Source organism: Bombina bombina, chromosome 6 (assembly GCF_027579735.1).
Source record: "Bombina bombina isolate aBomBom1 chromosome 6, aBomBom1.pri, whole genome shotgun sequence".
NCBI lineage: Eukaryota > Metazoa > Chordata > Amphibia > Anura > Bombinatoridae > Bombina > Bombina bombina.
The window spans coordinates 147844427-147869920 of record NC_069504.1 but is presented as its reverse complement, the minus strand read 5'-3'; the positions used below and the strand labels follow the sequence as shown (position 1 = coordinate 147869920).

Here is a 25494-nt window from a genome sequence, read left to right as displayed (position 1 = left end):
CAGATACATTTTCTATATATTACTATATATTTTAACTCTGCTTATTTCATCTGGTTTGTAGAAATATTTTACTTTTACCATGAACAAGTAGGTGTTAAGATTAAGAGCCTCTCTAACTGTAGCTCACTTTGTATAAAAAGCGCATCTACAACTGATTGTGGTCATGGGCAGGGCAATCTTCTCCTTTTGCTTATGTTTGTCAATGTAAGTGTAGTAATGTATATTGTATAGTCTTACATAATGTCTCACTGTAAGTTTTTTATTGTATTGTACGCTTATAATTGTAATGTAAATTTGTATAGTGCTGCGTAAAATGTTGGCGCTCTATAAATAAACAATAATAATAATATCTGAGATTTAAGGTTTAAAATATAGCAGTTACTGACATTCAGTAAATGTATATTTATAGTTAGACTTGTTTTAACTAATTCATCCTATTGTGCTAGGTTATGAATTTGACAATATAAACTTCACATTTATAGATGAATAAAGAAGGTTTTCTTTAAAGGGGTGTGGCACTCAAATACAATACTAAATCCAAATGATGACACCATTTCCAGATTAGATAAAGAGCAGATATCAGAAAATTCCCCCAAACTGTGCATAGACAACATACTGTGATTATAATCAATTCAACCTCAAGTTATTGAATAAATACAGACACATCTAATTCAACAGCCAAAGGCACCCATAGATGGACAGATAACACACATAAACCAAGGATCTGCGCATGCTCAGAGCAGAAAAAAAGCAAGATGGTGCAGCCCATGACAACAACGATGCCACTTTTTGATGATAATAGATTTGCAGCAAATAAGAATTTATACTGAATATGTCATCATCATTAATATGTAAACAACATGAACTTAACATATCTTCAAGTTATTGACAGCTGTGAAAGCAATATAGATATAAATACCAATGTAAACCAATTATTAAATAGCATTACAAAAATATTTTAATAAACAAGCAAAGACCAGTCTATCCAATTATAAAGCAAACACACACATGTACACTCAATTAACCCCATCACTGATACTATTCATGTTGCATATTGAACATATTGTCAGTGTTTCTGATTGGTAGTGGTGGCAATAGGGATGTAATTTAACCCCTTGACCCAAAATGACGTAGATCTACATCTGCAGTACAAAGCCCATCTTACCGCATTACCTAGATCTATGTCACAGCTGCATCACACTCTAGCAGTCCTGGCTGTCAAGTGACAGCTGAGAGCTGCTGTTCCTGAGCTGCAGGCATCTGTCTTCATATGATAGAGCCCGATTGGTGCACCATTACAATATGAAGGCAGATGCCAGATTGTTACTGTCAGTGACACTGTGTGTGTCACTGTCTGTTGTGATCAACTGTTTGTGCCGACGGGAGGTGTGGGAGGGAAGGCAGGAGGTGAGTTGGTGGCACAGAGGTGAAAGAGGAGGGTGGGGGAGGTAGTAGGAGGAGCCCTACAGAACAAAAATTTGAATTGAGAGGGAGGGATGGGAAGATACACTATGGCAAACGAGAATTTGAAGGGGGGTATCCTAACTAACGATCACACGGATGGAGGGAGGTAGAAGGCACCACTACACTACAGAAAAAAAAATTAAATTACTAAATAAATAAAAATAGAATAAAACATAAACTGGCTACTGGCAGACAGCTGCCAGTACCTAAGATGGCCGCCACTAGTAGGAGGGTAAAATAGCTTTTTGGGGGAGGGGGGTCGGGGAAGTTGGAGGGTTCAATTAGGATCACTACACCACAAGAAAAATTAATAAATAATAAAAAGCCCTAAACTGTAAACTGGCAGACCTTTTGCCAGTACCTAAGATGGTGGTGACTAGTGGGGTGTGAGGGAGGGAAGAGAGCTGTTTGGGATAGAACAGGTAGAGATCAGGGAGTGTGAGGTGTCAGGTGGGAGGGTAATCTCTACTCTGCATGAAAAATTAACCTTAGAAGCTAACTGATTAACCCCTTCATTCTAATTGCCAAAAAGCAATGGCAAAGCCATGCATGTCTGCTATTTCTGAACAAAGGGGATCCCTAAAAAGCTTTTACACCTATTTGTCATTTGACTGCAGTGGTTGTGTGTAAATAATTTCAATGAGAAACCCAAATGGCTAGTTTACGAGTCTTGCATTATGAGTTAAAAAGCAGCATTAAGCCTCATAACGCTGCTTTTTTACTACCGCCGGTATTACGAGTCTTGCAGATTTAGGGGCACCGCACACTTTTTTGGCCTTACCGCAAATCAACTTACGCAAATTGCGTATAGTCTTTTTTCTATGGGACTTCCATAGCGCCGGTATTACAAGCTTGTTCTGGGAGGCCAAAAAGTGAGCAGTACAGCCTATCCTGCAAGATTCGTAACGCATTTTAAAGTCAGTAGTTATGAGTTTTACACTACAAAGCCGTAGCATAAAACTCATAACTAAAGTGCTAAAAAAGTACACTAACACCCATAAACTACCTATTAACCCCTAAACCGAGGCCCTCCCGCATCGCAAACACTACAATAAAATTATTAACTCCTAATCTGCCGCTCCGGACATCGCCGCCACTATAATAAACATATTAACCCCTAAACCGCTGCACTCCCGCCTTGCAAACACTAGTTAAATATTATTAACCCCTAATCTGCCGCCCCTAACATCGCCGCCACTATATTAAATTTATTAACCCCTAAACCTAAGTCTAACCGTAACCCTTACACCCCCTAGCTTAAATATAATTAAATAAAATCTAAAGAAAACCTACTATTAATAACTAAATAATTCCTATTTAAAACTAAATACTTACCTATAAAATAAACCCTAAGCTAGCTACAATATAACTAATAGTTACATTGTATCTAGCTGAGGGTTTATTTTTATTTTACAGGCAAGTTTGTATTTATTTTAACTAGGTAGAATAGTTACTAAATAGTTATTAATTATTTACTAACTACCTAGCTAAAATAAATACAAATTTACCTGTAAAATAAAACCTTAACTGTCTTACACTAACACCTAACACTACACTACAATTAAATAAATTCCCTAAAGTAATTAAATAAATTTAATACAATTACCTAAATTACAAAAACAAACAAACCCTAAATTACAGAAAATAAAAAAACAAATTACAAGATCTTTAAACTAATTACACCTAATCTAAAAGCCCTATCAAAATAAAAAAAGCCTCCCCAAAATAATAAAAAAAAACCCTAGCCTAAAGTAAACTACCAATAGTGCTTAAAAGGGCCTTTTGCGGGGCATTGCTCCAAAGAAATCAGCTCTTTTACTTGAAAAAAAATACAAACAACCCCCCCAACATTAAAACCCACCACCCACACAACCAACCTCCCAAATAAAACCCTAGCTAAAAAAACCTAAGCTCCCCATTGCCCTGAAAAGGGCATTTGGATGGGCATTGCCCTTAAAAGGGCATTTAGCTCTATTGCGGCCCAAAGCCCTAACCTAAAAATAAAACCCACCCAATACACCCTTAAAAAATCCTAACACTAACCCCTGAAGATCCACTTACAGTTTTTGCTCTACGCTCACTTCTTGCCTTAACTCCGGGTTTGTAAAACCCTGTAATACCAGCGCTGTAGGTAAGTGAGCGGTGACAATAACGTGCAAGTTAGTACCACACCCCTCATAACGCAAAACTTGTAATCTGGCCAAAAGTCTGCTAAAAAGTTAATGATTTTTTATATGATCGCATCTGGTAGCCAAATAGTGGCATTAAATATATCAAACTGGGCCTAGTTCAATACCTTAAGTTGTCTACTTTAAAACATTTATATAGTTTTCATAGCTAAATCAAAAATCAAGAGCTCTATTTCTGTTTAAACAGAGTGATAGTAAAAATGCTAAAAATTCTCTGGTACTTTGGGCAAGTTTTTCTCTGAAATTCCAGGTAGCAAAGGGGTTAAAAAAGAAAAAGGTCCAATTTTTCTGATATAAAAAACAAAAGTGGGAAAGAATGGAATTTACCCCATAGAGCCTAATTCTCTAAAGCTCTTATCTGGGACAAGATTACCTAAAAAGTTTTGTCACAAGATTCTCTACATGCAAACTTTACTACATTTTGATTTGCAAAGCAGATATATATTATATTGTTCAATTATCAAGAAAATAAGCACAACATTGTACATAACGTAGAATGTAAAAAATTATTAATAACATCTTTTTAATATTGTAATTTCATAAAACAAAGAGAAAATAACAATTTTAATAAAACACAAAGTAAAAATCATAATTTCATCAAACAATTTAAAAAGAAAAAGTCATACATTGTACTTTTTTCATTGTCAGTCGATTCTCGCATTCTCAGTATGTGGGCTTGACAGGGATGTTCTTGTGTCTGTCTGAAGTTATTTCACAGTTTTCATTGTATTCTCTAAGCCTTTTAACCCTGCAGGTGTCGCTGATTTATCTTGCAAAAAGAATGCTGGTGAGTTTGTCTTGAAATATGCAATGCACTTATTAATAATATATATGATATATATATATGTGTGTGTGTGTGTGAAACTAGAAGTGAATGCAAGTTAAGGTACACTAAAAACAGTGCAATTTTATATGCTTCGGAACAAATGCTGTTATCAGTGCCGGGTGCTCTCTGTCATATTCGCTCTCCCATGCAAGATTCACAATTCCAGAGACCTTCATTACTTTCCATTTGTGCTTTCAGGTTTACCTCCATTTTTAAAGGGACACTAAAGTCAAATTATACTTTCATGTTTCAGGAAAAGCATACATTTTTTTCTTTTATTTTCAAAAACTGTCAAAATTACTTCCATTATCTAAATGGAAGTAATTTTCTTTACTAAATGTGCACACTTTTTGAGACATCAGCTCCATTTGAGCATGTGCAAGAGATAATAGTATATAAGTATATGTGTTTGTGGTTGGCTGATGGCTGTCACATGATACAGAAGGAGGGAAAAATAGAAGTAACTTTGAAATCTGTCAGAAAAAATCAAGTATGTATTTGTTGATTTAATTCTACTGTATTTAATGGTCCTTTAAAAAAAAAAAAAACATACTGGCGAACCCTATAACATCTGTGTATTAGTAACAAAATGGTATATAATGGAATGTCTAGGAACAATAATAATAACCTTCTTCACTGTATTACCACAAAATACCCATAACTCACCACTTTAGGGATGAGCAGTTAAAAAATGAAAATCATGGCACTGCTTAATAAATGAGGCCATACAGGTGGCCCTTGTTTTACAACGGTTCAATTTACACCGTTTCAGAATAACAACCTTTTTTCCAGTCATGTGACTGCTATTGAAAAGCATTGAGAAGCAGTGCATTTATTAAAATAGCCAGTAGGTGGAGATGTCCGCTTGTGTTGCAGCAAAGCCAAGCAAGCGGAAATTAATCAGTTTAACCAGATCTGAGCTGTCGAGCAGATTTCAAAGGAACAAGATCTTCCTGTCTATAAATCAGTCCAGATTGGAATGCATAGAAAGAACTGTTTGCAGAAAAATGCAAGTGAAGTCTGTGTTGTGTGATTATTTTATTAGGTTTATAATGCTGTTTAGCAAATGTTTTTGTTCATTTAACTTAGTTTAATTATATATTCTGTGTTGTGTGATTATTTTATTAGATTTATAATGCTGTTAAGCATTTCAAGTCTTCATTTCAAAGCTTTAAAAATAATGTACTAGGTGTTGCTTATGACAATTTTGAGAGGGGCCTGGAACCTATCTCCCTCACTTCCCTTTGACTTACATTATAAACTGGGTTTCAATTTACAACGGTTTTGATTTACAACCATTCCTTCTGGAACCTAACCCCGGTGTAAACTGAGGGCTACCTGTACTTACATTCTGCCTACTGCCACAAACGGCCTTTAAAGAGACATTAAACACTTAAAAATGGTGTGGTAATAAATGGCTAGAATGGTGTATTCAAAGCAAAGATTAGCATAAAAATAACATGCAGATGCATTTTAAAAAAAAATTATATTAGTTGTTTAAATAATAAAAATAAAAATTAAATGACCATAAAGCAATGATGTAACCTAAGGACAAGTATGGGCAGTTTTAAATAGGTTACTAGAGTGTTCAACAAACACTGTGTAGAATATAGCAATGTTAAAGGGATAGTAAAGTCAACATTAAACTTTTATGGATCAGACAGAGTACGCAATGTTATACAACTTTCCACTGTGCTTCCATTATCAAATGTGCTTTGCTCTTTTAGTATCCTTTGTTGAAGAGTAGGCTCAGAAGCATCAATTCACTTCTAGGAAATAGCTGAATGCATCTGCTGAGCCAATGACAGGATTCTTTTTTGATGGCTAGTTACCCTGGCTGTGATGTATTGGTTACTGCAACCATTTATGCTTTTTTAATGCACATAATAAAGTTTGTTTTTACTATATGAGCCGGTCCGTGTATCTGGGATATAATGTAACTTCACACTGTTATTTTGAGCGGAGGTTTAAGGCATCTCCGTACCCTAAACACATCATCATCCGTAGCCGACATTCATCCACACATGGTGTGTTTCACACTTCAGCATTCAAGTGTTTCACTGGAAGCTCTCAGCTATAATAGTACTGTGCCTGATCAGAAGACGGTTCTTTCTGAGTGACCATAAGGAACGTTTTTGGCACCAATACAACAGTCAGAGGGTGAGTGACAAATTACAATAACTGTGATAATTAGTACCTTGATGTGGATAAGGGTGACACTACTAAACACACTGCAGATTCACAGCTTTACACTTGTGCTTCATCTGGCAAATTAGTATTTTAAGATGTAGTGAAGGGCCCAGTGTAAAGATTCAGAGCTTCGCTAACCAGCACTTGTAAAATGTTAAAATAAGTAAATGGCTTTAAAGAGAGCTGCAAACACAAGGGGAAAAACAATAGCATGTTGAGTTATCACTGTGCTACTGTAGTTATACCCAGCAGTTTAATGTTCAATTAAACTTAAATTGTTGTCCAATCGTTTGCAGAACTTAAGGTCTTGCCACAGGAGATACTGGATGAATGGATTTTCATTAACAACCAAATTCTTAACAACCCCATGAACCCCAAATATTAAACAAAACAAATGGAACAAAATTGCATGGAGGTTTTTTGATCATATATTATCAAGCACTGATGATGCAAACCAAACAGCTTGTAGTTAAGTGGAAGTTATGACTTCTAAGCATTAACAACATAATTATTAATAGTTTTTAGCCTTTGAGAGACTATTATGAGGATTGATTGGTACACTGAGAGAAAAGCTGTATCAGGATATTAAGACTGCTGGTAAATAAAGAACCTGGAAAATGCAGTGCATAATGTGTGGAATTAACTATATTTGTGAATAAGTAAGGATGGGCTGATAACATTTGTATTAGCAGAATAGTTTAATATCTAAGAGCTGACACTTCCGGTCTTGATTAACTAAAAAAAATTTTTAAATTACAAGACCAAACTCAAAAAGTATGCAAAATCCTAAAATAAATCTGGTTGTTGTTACCAAATTATCATATTTACTTATAGAAAGATCTATCTCATTCTTCAATCACACCACAAGTTTATTAATTAGAAAACAAGCATTCAGCTGCACACATACACTATTAGACCCCTCTGAGGAAGCACAAGTATGAAACGCGTTTCTGGGGATTCTGCATGGGAGCATTGTCTCCTCTTTAAACTGCTTATAATAGCTATAAGCTTTATGATAATTTCTTGATAAAAAATGTGTTGCTTATTGTTATTGCCAATTCTGGCGTTATTATAGGCACCGATTTGCAAACTAATGCTCATTTTTTGATATTTGCAAACATTTGCCTTAATGTAAAGATATAGAAGCCATACATTATTTATAAAATAACTTGCAGATGGAATACTTAAATGATTTAGAATGTTCATAATATATTGAATATACACATTCGAAGATCGAATGTGTATATTTGAACTGATATGAACATTCAAATTTGAAAGCAACATTCAATTTCAAAAACAACATTCAAATTCGAAAGAAAGATTTGAATTAGAAAAAAACCTTCGATTTTGAAAGAAACTTTCAAATTCAAAAATAAAATTGGAATTTGAAAATAAAACTGGAATTTTAAAATAACATTCAAATTCGAGAATAAAATTGGAATTTGAAAATGACATTCAATTTTCAAATTTTAGATAATTTTTGTTCTTATAAATATTCAATAGTATAATACGAATATCCCAAAAAAAAATTCATTCTACCATTCGAATTTCAATTTAGCCACAAATGCTCATCCCTAAAGAGCCCCAAAGTAAGAGGTTAATGCTGCTGATCTAAACTTCTTCACTCAGGTAAGATGATCTAAAATGGTTGTCAGTGCTTCGGGGTCCACAACGCGATGATCTAAAGATTTATTTTGCATTGTGAGATGAGTATCTCACAAAGGGGCATGAGCTATCTTTCTGTATGTGTTGGTGAGATACAAACACACAGGATAGTGTTCAGTAAACTAAGCATATCAAAAGTGCATTGATAACACACTAGAATCTTATTACGCGTAAAAAAATTGGAAACAATTTGCACCTGAACAGATTTTAAAAACCTACGGTAATTTGTAATTTTACATTATGCAGACAAAAAGTCCTAAAAAAGTATGTGGGAAAAAAATGGGTATCCAATATAAATAGTAAATCTCGTATTTATGGTGCACATTCATTTACAAAAACAAAGTTGAAATTGTAAAAAATATAAAAAAATTGGGTTCTTTATAACATTTTTTGGTGAATTTAGTCTTAAAGGATAGGAAATACGTGTATGTGCTTTAAAAAAATGTTGGTGTCAGCGCTGGGAACCCATCACATTCTGTCTCTCATGTTAGATACCACTTTCTCATGAGCTTCATTACTTTCACAATTTGATAAGAATTCCTTGATTAGTCCCTTTTCTTATATAATTCTGTCTATGCTAGGGTTGGTGTGGTATATCTTACTAGGCTGAAAAATAGAGATTAGATTATAAGGCCCTATAGGTTCCATGTACTAAGCAGCGTAAGCTCCTTTGGAGCCCTTGCGGGGCAGGGTTGCACATGCAAACCTGCTTCCCGCTATGAAAGAAGCAGTGGCCATCACCTCTGAGTTGGGGAAGAGATATCACCTCCAACATGCTTGCTCAGGGTGATTGACAGGCTCTTGAGAAGAGGGCAGCATTACACACTTGCTTGAACCGTGTGGACAAGTTCTCAAGTTGAGAACCTTGTTCGTATGCTGTTTAATACATTTGGCCCTATGTATCTGAAAGGTAACTGTTGTGCTGTTTATAGCAATAATTTGCAAAATAACCTGTAATTAGCAGTAGCTATGTTAAAAATAATTTCAACTTGCACATAACTGATTTATGAGCCAATTGTAAGCAATGCAAAATGTAATGATAGATCTACTGTTATGAAATATGGCTCACACATCATTAAATTGGATCATTAATCTGTGCTTAGAACAGCCCAAAGCCTAAATATGCCATGGACCTAGGAGTTTATTTAATTTTCTATTGAATAAAAAAGTGAGACAATAAATTCTTGTTTACTATATGGTTTCCAAAGTCTATTTCCAGTGTTACAGTAACACATTCACTAAAACTGAAGAAAGAAAATGCGCGTTTTGGAGTTACATATCCAACGATTGTTTAAACAATCACATCCATATAATTTATTTTTAAATCCTCGTATGCACAAAAAAAAGAAATCTGCTAGGATACTTTTTTATTAAATAGTTTTAAATATTTGTTAGCTTTAATATATTAATTCAATTAATGTAATATATTCATGAAAAAATCATTACAATAGTTCATTAATAATAAATATTCCTCGCTCTTAACCCTCTATTCTCTGCTGCACAAAGCTTTATTATTTAAGAGCTATAATATAAAAACTGTAATATACAGTATATATTGTTTGTCTTTCTAAGAATGATATTTGGAATCTAAACTGGATGGAAATGTAATGATAGAATTATTGGATTTAGCACTGCATTGATTATGCTTCAATAAGATTCATATATGTAATTATAGTTTCAAATTCAGTCATCATATTCAGTATAGAAATATAATAGGACACATGGACAATTATACATTTATAAAATATATAGTGCAGAAAATAAACAGAATAATGTAATTTTTTTTAGTTAATTAACTGCAGAACGTTGTACAATATTTGTAAGCATTTTGCCTAATGCTTTCTAATATTTTTATCACTAAATTAAAGGGAATTTTATTCTTTACTCTAATTAGAAAATTGTTAGCATCTGATATTGCAAATTCTGAATATAGTTTGGCAATAATTGAAGAGCACACAGAAACTGTAACCTTGTGAAATAATATTAAAGGTTTTAAGGACTAACGCGTCTTAATTGTCTTCCCTTATTGTGTAAGCTTTGTTTTTTATGGTTGTAGCAATTTCATTACCTAATGTCTAGATTAAGTAAAGCAATTGTTAACTATAGAATGCACATTGCTCTGGTGCTATAGCAGCAGCTGATGGCTAAAGCCTTTAAATATCCCAGCTGGGATACAACAGCGTGACGGTTATAAAAGGGTTCTTTTTAGATAGGGGGATGGGTGTAATTAGCATACTCTGGTTTGAATTTTACAGACTACTTTATCTTGTCAAATAATCCATGAATGATTGGATGATAAGTATATATAAGTGTGTATGTATGTTTATATATATATATATATATATATATATATATATATTTATATATATATATATATATATATATATATATATATATATATATATATATATATATATATATATATATATATATATATAGAGAGAGAGAGAGAGAGAGAGAGAGAGAGAGTGAGTGAGTGAGAGAGAGATCATATATATATATATATATATATATATATATATATATATATATATATATATATATGTGTGTGTGTGGGGGGGGTATGGCCCTCTTTCTATATTGATGTGTTTGTTTTTGTTTTTTTATGTTACTGTATTTCTCTTTTACCCTTAATCATTGACACTGTGTAACCCTAATGATACTAATAACATATAGCAGTGCCATTATAATACAAATATTAATAATTTTAATTAGTTTTGCTCATGTCACCTAATTAGGATTTATTTGTTTATATAACATATACATTCACACATACATACACATAGACATACAACACATACATGCTGACATACATACAAGCACATAGATTTATTACACTCACTAGCACATACATACATACAAAAAGAGACACTACTCATATATAAATACAGATAGACACACAATATACTGCACAAACACCCACACACAGACACACTACACACACCTACACACACATATATATACACACATAGATACTATGTACTACCCACAAACACACACCCATATATAAATACAGACACACTACAAACACACACATACACATAGACACACCCATGTCCAGCATATACATACATACACATAGACACACCCACAACCGCACACACACACAAGCACACACACAGACAGACATACATACATAGACACACGCACACACTCATTATACATACATACACATATGCACACTACATACACACACACAAGCATTTATACATAAACATACACCTTATATACAACACACACTCAAATACATTCTCATAGACACATTACACACAAGCACACACACAGATAAATACACACAAACACTAACACACACATGTATTATTTTTAATATTCCTTCATTGTAAACAGTACATGTTCAGATCCTCAAATTTCCATCTTTGCTTTTCCTAGTCATGCAGTCCTTGTGAGTGACTTAGTCTGTCCTATTTTTAGAAGATCTTATTTTAGATGACCGGAACAAAGGCAAAGCGTATATAAATAGATCCTGTAATCCTAGTGTGATTCTAGACAACATTATATTCTTTATTGCTGACATTCAGCTATATTTTTTTCTTACCATTAATTGGGTTAGGTAGAAATGTAATTTAAATTTTTTTTATTTCACATGAAATAGCATTGTGTTAAAAAGGGTTAAATATTTCAAAGAATTTCATTCTATACAAAACTGCCTTCTGCCCCGTGTGCTGCTGTGGGTTTAATGTTTATCACATTATATGATCACCCTAGTCATTGAACTATCAATTTTCTCGATAGCATTTGTGATTTTTTTTTTAAAAAACAATCATTATTGTTTACTGTCATTCAACATAATTTTTAGTTCAAATAAAAAAAGGATAACTTCTATAAATCTCTACAATACATAGTATATATTTTAATAGATCAACAATAATTCTTTTGAAATTAAGCATCCATATCTTTGATGGTTGTGCATGAAAGCAATTCTGAAAGATGATACAGTGATAATCACTTGGTTTCTATGGGTACCTTTCTCAAATTGCAATGTAATTTATATGATAAAAAATTGGAGCAGATTCAACTGCCGAGTTAAGGATGCGTTACAGTATATGGTGCGCATAATGAGATGCATCTGTGAATTATGTTTTATCTCTTTTTCATGGTTTCAGCAATCTGTTAGATCAGACATAGATGTACAAAAACAGTGTGCACCAGATGTAAGAAAACTGACTAGCAAGCTTGTTACATTCTGTCTGAAGCAACTTAAGGCAAAAGCTCTTTAGTGTTTGATGAAGTATTTTTTTACAAATGTATGGTAACCATATTGTAGAATGTTTTAAAACAATAACATTCATAACATATATATAGCAAAAAAAGTTGTCCAATAGCAAAATATAGGGGACAAATTCTAAGCATTTTAACCATGATACTTGGTTTAAAAATCATTTTGGATAAAAAGTAACGTGCATTTTGTATCTCAGTGTAGGGCAGTGCCCTTATGTCATGTTTTGCACATTAGTAATATTGTCAGTATCTTGAGCAATGAGACTTGGGAGGATGCTGTTGAGCAATATACTATGCAACAAGTAAATAATGCAAAACTAACGGCTTAGGGTTAGATTTCGAGTGGCGCGCTAACTGTTGTGCGCAAGCCATAAGGGGTATATTGTGGCTCTTAGCACGCTTCAGAATTAGTGTGTGTATAACAAGTGGAAAGTAAATGTGAGCACAATTGAATTTAACGCGTGTCGGGATAGCGTGACTATAGAGCTCTGGTTAACTGTTACGCTTGACAAAAAAGTTGCACAAAAAACATCAAAAATACATTTAAAAGTACAGCTGCATTCATAATAAAACTGTCTAATAAAAATTATTTTTAAAAAATTGCATAAAAAAGTTATATGGGCTCAAAGATATGGGGGGGCTTATATATTAATGTGTGAGCGGACATGATCTGATATTGCGGATCATGTCTGCCCCACATCGATAAATGCCGACAGCATACGCTGTTGGCATTTATCATTGCACCAGCAGTTCTTCTGAACTGCTGGTGCAACGCTTCCCCTGCAGATTTGCGGCCAACCGCTAGCAGGGGATTTCAATCAACCCGATTGTATTGGATCAGGTTGATTTTTAGCGATGTCTGGCAGGAGGACAGGTTATGGAGCAGCAGTCTTTAGACCGCTGCTTCATAACCTGAAGGCTCGCAGGAAACACGGGGCATCAAGCTCCATACGGATCTTGATAAATAGGCCCCTGGGTCTCAGGTGTTAGAAAAAAAAAAGTAATGCAAAGGGCTTTAACATAGAAATACATACATATACATGTCTACTGTATATATATATATATATATATATATATATATATATATATATATATATATATATATATATATATATATATATATATATACATATATTTATATATATATACTGTATGTATATATATATGTTTATATGTGTGTACATATGTATTTGTATGTGTATATATGCACAGGTACATGTATATATGCGCAAGTAAGATTTTTTCACACTTTTCGTGTTCCATTGAAGTCTATGGGGGAATACGTTAATGCGGTCATGATATTTAAAGTTTGGCTTTTTGCATGTGTCGGGTTAGCGCTCGTGTGAACACTTTTTACTTTCAACTTATAATACACATGCTACCCGACACATGCAAAAAGCCTAAGTCTAGCAAATGTAACATGCGAGCGATGAATTGCGCTCAACTCGTAATCTAGCCCATTGTTTGGGCACCACAGGCATCTAAGACAAATTATTATAAAATACCTTAACAACATAGGAGGCTGATGATACCTGTTAGAATGGCAATCACATACTTGTTAGAGAGACCTGCGATCCCTCCTAAAAAAAAATTAATTCACCTTTCTCAAAGAAGGGCTTTTGTCTAAAGAAAAGGTGGATAGTGATTCTAAAATAAAGACTAGAAAATAAACTTCCTTAAATAATTTTACTGGAGTCCAGTGGGCTAGTTAATGATGATTTCTCACAGTGATCACCAGAATCCTAGGACGTTAAATAATCAGTTATTTGAAAAAGGAGTATCTCCTCTTTCAAATGAGGGGTATTGGGTTGGGCTCCATTAGTTCCCTTCTTTCACTCAGGCAATACGCCCTGATTTTTTTTTCCGGCAATTGTAGTTATGGCGATCACCTCCACATGTAACAGAATGCAGTATTTCAAATTCAAAGAGTCTTTTGTGCTTTTAAGTAGTGCACAATATGAGATATATATGCTGCGTAAGGAATAATAAGAAAATACATCTGTCTTTGGGCACTGTCACATTGCATGTAACATCACTTTGTGTAACATCATTATTTCTGCAGCCTCTCCATATTCATTCACTAGCAAACAAGGAATTCAGGTGTGGATGTAGGATGTCAGAGAAGGCATCTTCATCTCAGCATAAGGACAATTAAGGATTTTTTTCCTAGCAACCTCCAAAACAAAAAACCCTTAAAGGGACAGTAAAGTCCAAAAAAAATCTTTTATTTTTCAAATATGGCATGTCATTTTAAACAACTTTCCAATTTACTTTTATCAACAATTTTGCTTTGTTCTCTTGGTATTCTAGTTGAGAGCAAACCTAGGAAGGCTCATATGGTAATTTCTAAGCCCTTGAAGGCCGCCTCTAATCACATGCTTTTGTATTTGCTTTTCACAACAGGGGAGAGTAGTTTAGGTAAACCATATAGATAGCATTGTGTTCACGCCCGTGGCTAGTGGCAGACACTGCACTAATTGGCTAAAATGCAAGTCAATAGATAACAACTAAAAGTCATGTTATTAGGGGCGGTCAGAAGATGCTTAGATACAAGATAGTCACAGCAGTAAAAAGTGTATTAATATAACAGTGTTGGTTATGCAAAACTGGGGAATGGGTAATAAAGGGATTATCTATCTTTTTAAACAAAAAAAAATCTTTTTTTTTTACAGGAGTGACATGAAATTTCTTTCTTAAAGGGACACTGAATCCAATTTTTTTCTTTCGTGATTCAGATAGAGCATGCAATTTTTAAGCAACTTTCTAATTTACTCCTATTATTATTTTTTCTTCGTTCTCTTCCTTTCTTTATTTGAAATCTAAGCTATTTTTTTTGGTTCAGAACCATGGAAAGCATTTGTTTATTAGTGGGTGAATTTATCCACCATTCAGCAAGAACAACCCAGGTTGTTCACCAAAAATGGGCCAGCATCTAAACTTACATTCTTGCATTTCAAATAAAGATACCAAGAGAATGAAGAAAATATGGTAATAGGAGTAAATTAGTAAGTTGCTTAAAATTGCATGCTCTATCTGAATCACGGAAGAAAAAAGTTGGGTTCAGTGTCCCTTTAATGACTATACTTATAGACCATCTTCCTGCCCACTTTGCAGGGGAGGCAGAGCAGCGTACACCTGGAGTCTAGATGGGTACACTATTTGTAACAAAGTTGTCCACAGAGGATTCAACACTATGGGGGATTGTAGTTTGTTTTTTTTACAAATAAATTTAAAGGGACAGTATAGTATACATCAATTTTCATATAACTGCATGTAATAGACACTACTATAAAGAAGAATATGCACAGATACCGATCTAAAAATCCAGTATAAAACCTATTAAAAATGTTCTTAGAAGATCCCAGTTTAGCACTGTTGATGAGGTAGTCTGGGACACCCACTAAAAGGGGTTGGGTAAACAAAAGAGCACAAATAATTTCATACACACATTGGCTCCCCCCAAAAATAAAAAAATATATAAATTGTTAAATATGACCGGTCATATGTTTAAACAATACTATTTTAAAATAATATTGTTTAAACATATGACCGGTCATATTTAAGAGTTTATATATATATATATATTTTTTATTATTTATTTATTTTTTGTGAGCCAATGTGTGTATGAAATTATTTGAGCAAGTGTGTATATCACACTATTGAATTGTATATATTATACTATTTTTTAGAATTGTGTATATCACATTATTTTAAGTGTAGAAGTGTACTTTTTAGTAAAAAAGATCTTTTAGAAATAAGTGCATAGCAACTTTGTATAGCAATAAACATCCACAATTTATAAAATTCTGTTTTTTATTGAATCAAACATATTGCTTTAATGATATTGCATCAATATAATTTAATATAATTAGGGATTTCCTAGACTAAAAATAACAACTCCTTCGCTTCTGTAGCGCACATATACACTTCTATTTTCGACATACCAAAAGAGAGAGTTGCATAGGATACAATAGCAACAGAAAGCAGTGAATTTAGCAGCAGATGGTTCAGGACTCAATTCACAAACCAAAAGAGAGAGGCTGTATACATCTATAGCTGTATATATATATTTTCTTCTATGTGAAGAACATTGGAATGTGAAATACTACTTTTGGATTTAGCGATGTAGGCCTAACGCGGTGTCGGAGAACAATAAATGTTACATTTTTTTTTAACAGAGCACTTCTTGAAAGTCTATGGGGCAAATGCGGTCGTGATATCCGAAGCCCTGAAGTTAGCGGGCATTGGGTTTCGCTTGCACACAAACATTTTACTTTCAACTTGTAATATGCACACTAACCCACGTGCGTTAAAAGTTTACTTCTAGCAATGTTTGCGTGCAAACGAAAGTCACTAAATAGCGTGCCACTTGTAATCTGGCCAAATTAAGTCTAATTTGTTATTGGTACTGTACTGAAAATATATTTTTAGTTAGTAATGCTGCATCAGTGCACAACCTTACACCTAAGACACTCTGGTTCCTATAGCAAAGGTATTAATCTGACGTGGATGAGGTCTCAAAATTAAAAATAGCATTACAAAATACACTAATTTATTACTTGATTCTTCTGTAAAATGCCTCTTAAAATTGTATATATTTCACTCTCTCCCACGAGGTTGGAGTATGGTGAAATTTACCTAACCGAGATCAGAAACATGGATTTCAGTAGGTGTTTTCTGGGATGCAGGAACTTCTCATAGTTTAGAAATTTTGATTAACATACACAAACACTACACACACAAAAATACAAAACACACACAACACAAACACACCACGCACACACACATATACAAAACACACACACAACACGCACAAAATACACACACATACAAAACACATACACACAAAATACACACAGACAACACACACACCATGCACACACACACATACAAAACACACACACACCACACACAAAACACACACCACACACACACAACACACACACAGACAACACACACACCATGCACACACACACATACAAAACACACACACACACCACACACACCATGCACACACACACGCACAACACACACAAAACACATACACACAAGATACACACACACACACACTCATACAAAACACACACACACAACACACACAAAAAAAACATGTATTCAAAATTTTTCTCTCTTTGTGTTACTGGGTATGGGACATTTCCCTCATATTATTATCTCTTGTTGCCCCTCTCCCTATCTATTTTTCTTATTGTAATATTTTCTTGGAATTTCTTGTTTTTTTGTTCTGCAATATGTATCTCATAATCAGGGCATTTAACTTGTCTATGAACTCTATGAGTAGGTTCAGAGGTAGGCAGCGGAAGAGATATAGAATTTTTGGCAAAATGGTCATTTTAACCGAGGCTATCCGGCCCAGCCAGAACACCTAACAAAAGGTCCAGGAGTTCAAGAGACTCATAATGTTCTGAGTTAGAGTATTATAGTTTGTGTCTCTTACTGTAAGGATATTGGTGGCTAGTTACAATCCCAGGTGTCTAATAGTCTCAGATTCCCATTTGAGACTCTTGGAGGACCTCCAGTTCAAACTGCGGGATATGAATTGGCAAGGCTTCCGTTTTAGAGAAACTAATCTTATAATAGCTTAAGACACTAAACTAAGCTATGAGGTCAAAGAGCACTGGGAGTGATCCAATAGGGTTAGTTAAGAATAAGGTGATGTCATCTGCTAACAGTGCTATTTTTTCACCTTGGTGGCTTAGTGGGACTCCGTGGATCACAGCAGAGCATCTAATGGCTTGGGCCAGGGGTTCTATAGCTAAAGCAAAAAGGAATGGGGATAGGAGACAGCCTTGGCGAGTTCCATTGGTGATTGAGAGTTCTTCTGAGCAGAACCCCATACCCTGACTCTTGCATGAGGGGGAGAGTATAGTGCCTGTATGGCTGTTACTATTTCTATAGGAAATCCAAACTGGAGTAGAACCTCCCACAGGTATTGATATCTGACCCTGTCGAAGGCATTTTTGGCACCTAGGGAAAGGGCCAGCATGGGAACCTTCCGTCTATGGGCCTCAGTGAAAATATCAAGCAACCTCCTGGTGTTATCTAGACCCTCTCAACCCCATGTGAACCCCACTTGATCTAGATGTAGGAGCGAAGGAGTGACAGTTTGCAACTTATTGGCCCAGAGCTTAGCATACAGTTTGACATCTATATTGATGAGAGATATGGGCCGGTAGCTATTACATAGAGTAGGGTCTTTATTGGGTTTTGGGATGGTAAGGATCAAGGCCTCTAAAAGTTCTCTTCTAAAAGATCCACATTCCCTAGCCTTTGCAAAAGCGCTCAGAAGGTGAGAGAAATCCCCGAAAATTTTGTAGAAAACTGCAGTGAAGCCATCAGGACCAGGTGCTTTGCTATTCTGCAATTGCTTAATTTCTTCCTTTAATTCAGTCATCAAAAATGGGGCCATTAAAGTTCCTCTTGTTTCCTCTGATAGTGCGGGGAGTTTAAGTTTCCTTAAGAAGGATTGGAAGCTATCGTCTGCTACAGAATCACAAATGTTGTAGAGTTTAGTATAATATGCGGCAAATGCCTCACTTATATCTCTGGAGGCAGTGACCAGTTTGCCTTCTTTTTGGATGGCGTGGATATGAGAATTTGCGGATCTACCTTTCAACTTATGTGCAAGAATGGACAAAGCCTTATTGCCTTGGTAATATAATAGCTGTTTATAGCAAAGGGCTGCTTCCTGTACTCATTCAGTTTCTATATCTTTGATCTGGTTGCGTAGGGATTCTATTTCTGTGGTTATGTCTGGAGAGGGTTTAATTTTATTTTTTTATCCATTAGCTTGGCAACTAGGAGCCCTAGGGGTGCTCCTCGTAGTTTTTAATGTAGGTTTGCTTTCTAATACAGACTCCTCTGATGTAAGCTTTTATAGCTGCCCAGATTATCTGGTTGGAGATCAGTGGGTCTAACTTATGCGCCAAATAGTCCTGTTTAGAGGTTTGCATCAGAGTTTTAAATTCTGGGTCTGACCATAGACAGCCTGGCAGCTCCAGCCGGGGAAAGAAGTGGTGTGTGAGTTGGAGTCTAGTGTAAAAGTGAGAGCATCATGGTCTGACCAAGAGCAAGTCCTAGCGTCTTTGATACTATTTAGGGTCCAGGCATCCATAAAAAAAATAATCCAGTCTTGAATATGAACCATGAGGTCTAGAGAAGAATGTGCAATCCCTGGTAGAGGGATGACATGCCCTCTAAATGTCATATAGATTGTGTTGTGTAGTGTAATCCCAAAATTTGATAGCTGTATTGATAGAGTAAGTATCTACTTTTTTGTTATGACCAACTTGCATATCTAAGGTTGGGTCCCAAATCATGTTAAAGTCCCCGCCGATAAGGAGTATACCAGTCTTAAGTCGTTCTATTTTGTTCAACACTATTTTGAGAAAGCGGGGTTCGTTTTGGTTAGGGGCATACAGATTAACTAGGGTGTACGTCTGTCCATATAGTTTGCATGTAAGGATGAGGAATCTGCCCTCAGGGTCAACCTCTAAGTACAGCTTTTCAAAGCTTATCTGTTTGTGTATTAGAATAGCGACTCCTCTAGATTTATCTGTGTATGGGGCTGACATACAGTGTGCATAGTATGGAGATCTGAGTAAGGAAGTCGAGGTAGTCATCCAATGTGTCTCCTGGACAAATACAACTTTTGCATTAATAGCATGCAAGTAGATACTTAATAGACTGCGTTTAGTAGAGGAATTTAGGCCCTTACAATTCAGGGACGCAAATGTGAGGGTTATCAATTTGTCATGCATGTTAAAAAAAAAAAAAAAAGGGGGGGAGAAGGGTGGGGAAAGCTACATCCTACCTGGAAGTGGAGTTTGCCAAAGAAAACCTTGTAGAATGTGGCAACTTGAGACTGCTGCATCTATATATAGGAACCTTCTCTGTAAGAAATCAAACAGGGTCTTATTTGAAGAATAGGTAATAAAACACTCCTACAGTAAACCGCATATAACAATCAGTACAATGAATACCAGTTAGATGTTTCAGCTTAACCACTTTGTACCTGACACTGATAGGTGTATCACGGCGGCCCTGTTCACTGCCTTACAAGGAACTCGAACATATAAGCAAATTCCCTGATCTCATCAAATATGAGAATTAAAAGTGTGTGTGTGTGGGGGGGGGGTGGATGGAGTGAGAGATGTAGTACTATCCAATATAATAATAGCCGGGTGAATGGGTGTTAAGGAATATCCCAGGGGGGGGGGGGAGAACTGAAATATGATCTATCCAGTATGTATGCATATAGGGATATCGCCCATCTCTAGAAGGTTTGATGAGTTGGTTGTGGACTAGTGTGTGACATATCTACTACCTGACCTAGGCATATTGACCATGACCTCTAAGAGGCAAAATTGGGACCTGTGTTGAGGGTAAGTTATGGGTTGGTACCAGTATGTGCTAGTGTTTAAAACAGGTTAGTGGTCTCAAAGGTACCAACGCTGGCTATTATGAATGTATACATAACAGGTCTCTAACCAATATTACAGGAAAATGAGCCAGTATAACAATTTGACTTTGAACATAGCAACTTGTGACTGTTATAACTTTATTAAACTTTGCAATACATCCATTCGAACCAGAAAAACAACTTATATAAACAATAATTAACTAAATTTCTCATTACATCAATTCAAACTGAAAAAGCAGCATGTGGAGAAAGTATCTTAGCTTAAGTTTCCAGGTTAATCGGAGAGTCCTGTGTGATGGTAGATACCAAGAAAAAAGGGGGTGTGGGTGGCGCCACTGAAGGCTAACTGTATAACAGATCAAATAAAATCAAATAAATAATATTAATAGTATAATATCAATGTTGTAAATTGATTGCGATCCAATGCATAAAAGAGGTAATAAAATGCCCCTTTGGGTCTATACACAAGGTAATAACTATCAGTATAGATAAATGGATAAGTCACGGGGCTGGGTTATAACAACAAATACTAGTAGGACTCCTATGTAGCTAAAACACACTCAGCTGAAAAATTGTGATACAAATAATGGGGTGTTGAATAAAACTAGTTTAATAAAGGTACATTTACTAATAAAACATTTTATCACAGGACATTCAGACACATATAGCTATAATAGCACCGGTGCTAACAAACTTTAAAAACCTTAATAGAACAATGTTAAATTCATATGAGACTAAAAGTTAATAACGATAATACTAGCTAAGAATAATAAATAAAGAGCTAAATGCATACAAAAAAGGCTCAAAAATAAACCCAAAAATGCAATAAAATGGACATAAGAAAACGTTGTCAAGGAACCTAATACAGCAGCATTTTTCAGTCTATTTGGATACCTCTGCTGCGTGAGCACTAGTAATGGTTCTATTTGATACTGTTCCGGACCAGGGTTATAATGTTGCAACATACAGTGAGTAAAGTGATTGTGTCACATGAGTCTTTAAATAACCCGGACTCTTTTTTGGATGTTTGTAACTTTGTAACGAATTTGTGGCTTTATATCAAACTGGAATTAAGTCACAGAAATAATGCTGGATTTTGAATTGACGGTTTTCACTTACTTGAGAAACCACAGACCAGTCTTGGGGTCGAATAACCACCAGGTTAACTTCTTAGCAATTGGAACTTTCACTTAGATGAATTAGACGATGTAGCTGGCAGCTCTAAGTATTTGCTGATGCCGTAAGGGAATTCCTTCTGATCCGTCGGTAGTCGTATAGGAACTCAGTGCGCGCACTTTTTTTAAAAAACCCGCTCCTACCGTTCAACCAATCAGCCTTCCTCCTTGCTTGGTCGGTTCAAGCTATTGATCCTGGCTTGATGGTACGGTTCTGGGAGCTCAGTAGCTGTTCATGCGAGGCTTTCAATCAGCCTCTCCTTGTCTTGCAAACACTCTCACAGGTGTTTTAGGGAATCAGTACAATCCACGCGTATCGGCTTTAGGCCTTTGTCAAGATGACTGTTCCCATGTCTTCATCTCCTAATAAAGGCTGCAAAATTAACCCCTTATTGGTTAAGTTACAAACATCATCAAGTTAATTACTTTCATAGTGGCTTCATTTATCCCTTAATCTCCTTCTCCTTATTCGTTTGTTGAAGAATTTTTTCTATTCCTAATTGTCAAAGTCAATCACTATATTACAAAACATATACATATACAAAAAAATATATAAAAATAGCAGAATCTAATTCATTAGTAAATGGGATATAATTTTTCCTAAAAACAAGCAGGTTTCATTTCTCACCATTTGAGGTGATATAGCCAATAATATGCCCCTTATAGATTAGTCTTTGAAGTCTAAAAAATAAAAAATAATATTTTTTCACATTGAAAATATTAAATATATATATGTACATATTCCAAATAGATATTCCACTAAATAAATTTCTCTGCTCTTCAAATAATTCAAATAATTTAAATGGTGAGAAATGAAACCTGCTTGTTTTTAGGAAAAATTATATCCCATTTACTAATGAATTAGATTCTGCTATTTTTATATATTTTTTTGTATATGTATATGTTTTGTAATACAGTATAGTGATTGACTTTGACAATTAGGAATAGAAAAAATTCTTCAACAAACGAATAAGGAGAAGGAGATTAAGGGATAAATGAAGCCACTATGAAAGTAATTAACTTGATGATGTTTGTAACTTAACCAATAAGGGGTTAATTTTGCAGCCTTTATTAGGAGATGAAGACATGGGAACAGTCATCTTGACAAAGGCCTAAAGCCGATACGCGTGGATTGTACTGATTCCCTAAAACACCTGTGAGAGTGTTTGCAAGACAAGGAGAGGCTGATTGAAAGCCTCGCATGAACAGCTACTGAGCTCCCAGAACCGTACCATCAAGCCAGGATCAATAGCTTGAACCGACCAAGCAAGGAGGAAGGCTGATTGGTTGAATGGAAGGAGCGGGTTTTTTCAAAAAAGTGCGCGCACTGAGTTCCTATACGACTACCGACGGATCAGAAGGAATTCCCTTACGGCATCAGCAAATACTTAGAGCTGCCAGCTACATCGTCTAATTCATGTAAGTGAAAGTTCCAAGTGCTAAGAAGTTAACCTGGTGGTTATTCGACCCCGAGACTGGTCTGTGGTTTCTCAAGTAAGTGAAAACCGTCAATTCAAAATCCAGCATTATTTCTGTGACTTAATTCCAGTTTGATATAAAGCCACAAATTCGTTACAAAGTTACAAACATCCAAAAAAGAGTCCGGGTTATTTAAAGACTCATGTGACACAATCACTTTACTCACTGTATGTTGCAACATTATAACCCTGGTCCGGAACAGTATCAAATAGAACCATTACTAGTGCTCACGCAGCAGAGGTATCCAAATAGACTTTGAAAAATGCTGCTGTATTAGGTTCCTTGACAACGTTTTCTTATGTCCATTTTATTGCATTTTTGGGTTTATTTTTGAGCCTTTTTTGTATGCATTTAGCTCTTTATTTATTATTCTTAGCTAGTATTATCGTTATTAACTTTTAGTCTCATATGAATTTAACATTGTTCTATTAAGGTTTTTAAAGTTTGTTAGCACCGGTGCTATTATAGCTATATGTGTCTGAATGTCCTGTGATAAAATGTTTTATTAGTAAATGTACCTTTATTAAACTAGTTTTATTCAACACCCCATTATTTGTATCACAATTTTTCAGCTGAGTGTGTTTTAGCTACATAGGAGTCCTACTAGTATTTGTTGTTATAACCCAGCCCCGTGACTTATCCATTTATCTATACTGATAGTTATTACCTTGTGTATAGACCCAAAGGGGCATTTTATTACCTCTTTTATGCATTGGATCGCAATCAATTTACAACATTGATATTATACTATTAATATTATTTATTTGATTTTATTTGATCTGTTATACAGTTAGCCTTCAGTGGCGCCACCCACACCCCCTTTTTTCTTGGTTTAATGATTTTTTCACACACTGTGAGGAGTGTGAATAGTGGGTAGGCTACAACTGTTATCACTGAGCTCCCTGACATATTTAACTTATCTTGATGGTAGATACCTCCTTGTCTCTCTGAGCCTCTATGCATTGGGGAAGAGGTGTCCACTTCGGGGCTGCTGCTTGCAAAGGTTTAGGAGCCCGAGTTGGGATGAAAAGGGAGGGTGACACCGTCAAGTCCCTTCTTTCAGTAGGTCTAGTCCTTTGTTCAGTGACATAACTGTGTACAAAGTCCCATTCCTGTTGGCAATAAGTTTGATAGGGTATCCCCAGCGGTATTTGATGTTATGATGCCTGAGAGCTTGAGTGAACAGGGAAAAGGAACTCCTTTTCTAGAGCGGGTATTGTGATGTCAGGAAAGACTGCTATAGACTGGAATCCTATTGGTAACGCTTCGTTTGTTCTCCCCCTGGGTGTTCCACACACCGCGTAGCCCATCATGATCCGAGAGCTACCATGCAGCATAGTAGAGGGTAAATTAATATACTGTAGGTAGATAAATGAGCACCCTATTGAGAGGAGCTATTATGGTGTATATGTACGTTGATATCCTTGGGCTGGGTTTCTTGGGGAGCTCTCCTATAGAAACTGGCATGGCTCTCAGACCCTCTTGGGTTCGCTGTGTGTGTGTATTCTCGTGGAGTAGTGCCTCTCCCCGGGGAAGTGTGTCATCCATTGATGATGTAGGGAAGGGAGTGAGGGTTATGACCCACTGGCAGGCTCCCGGTCAGGGGTGGAATTAATCTCCACTTCAGGTGCGTCTCTTTGTCTGTCTATATTTTCATGGGATACCAGCAATTCACTAGGACTGTATCCTGATGTGAAATTTTAGAAGATGTTGTAATGAGGCCACCAGGATGGCTACTGCTCATAGCTGAATTAGTCTTGTTTAATCAGGTTTCAGAGAGTCCTTTATGGTGTGCAAGGGTTAGATGTAGGGTATTATGTGATAGAG

At 35.5% G+C, this 25494-nt stretch overlaps 1 long non-coding RNA gene across 1 annotated transcript in view; it reads right to left on the bottom strand.

Moving 5' to 3' along the window:
- The window catches only part of LOC128664984 (uncharacterized), a 38819-nt gene that overhangs the window by 6165 nt on the left and 7160 nt on the right, over positions 1-25494 (bottom strand). The window contains exon 2 of the long non-coding RNA XR_008402959.1: positions 20405-20483. This is a non-coding gene — a long non-coding RNA (uncharacterized LOC128664984). The remainder of the gene's footprint in view (positions 1-20404; positions 20484-25494) is intronic.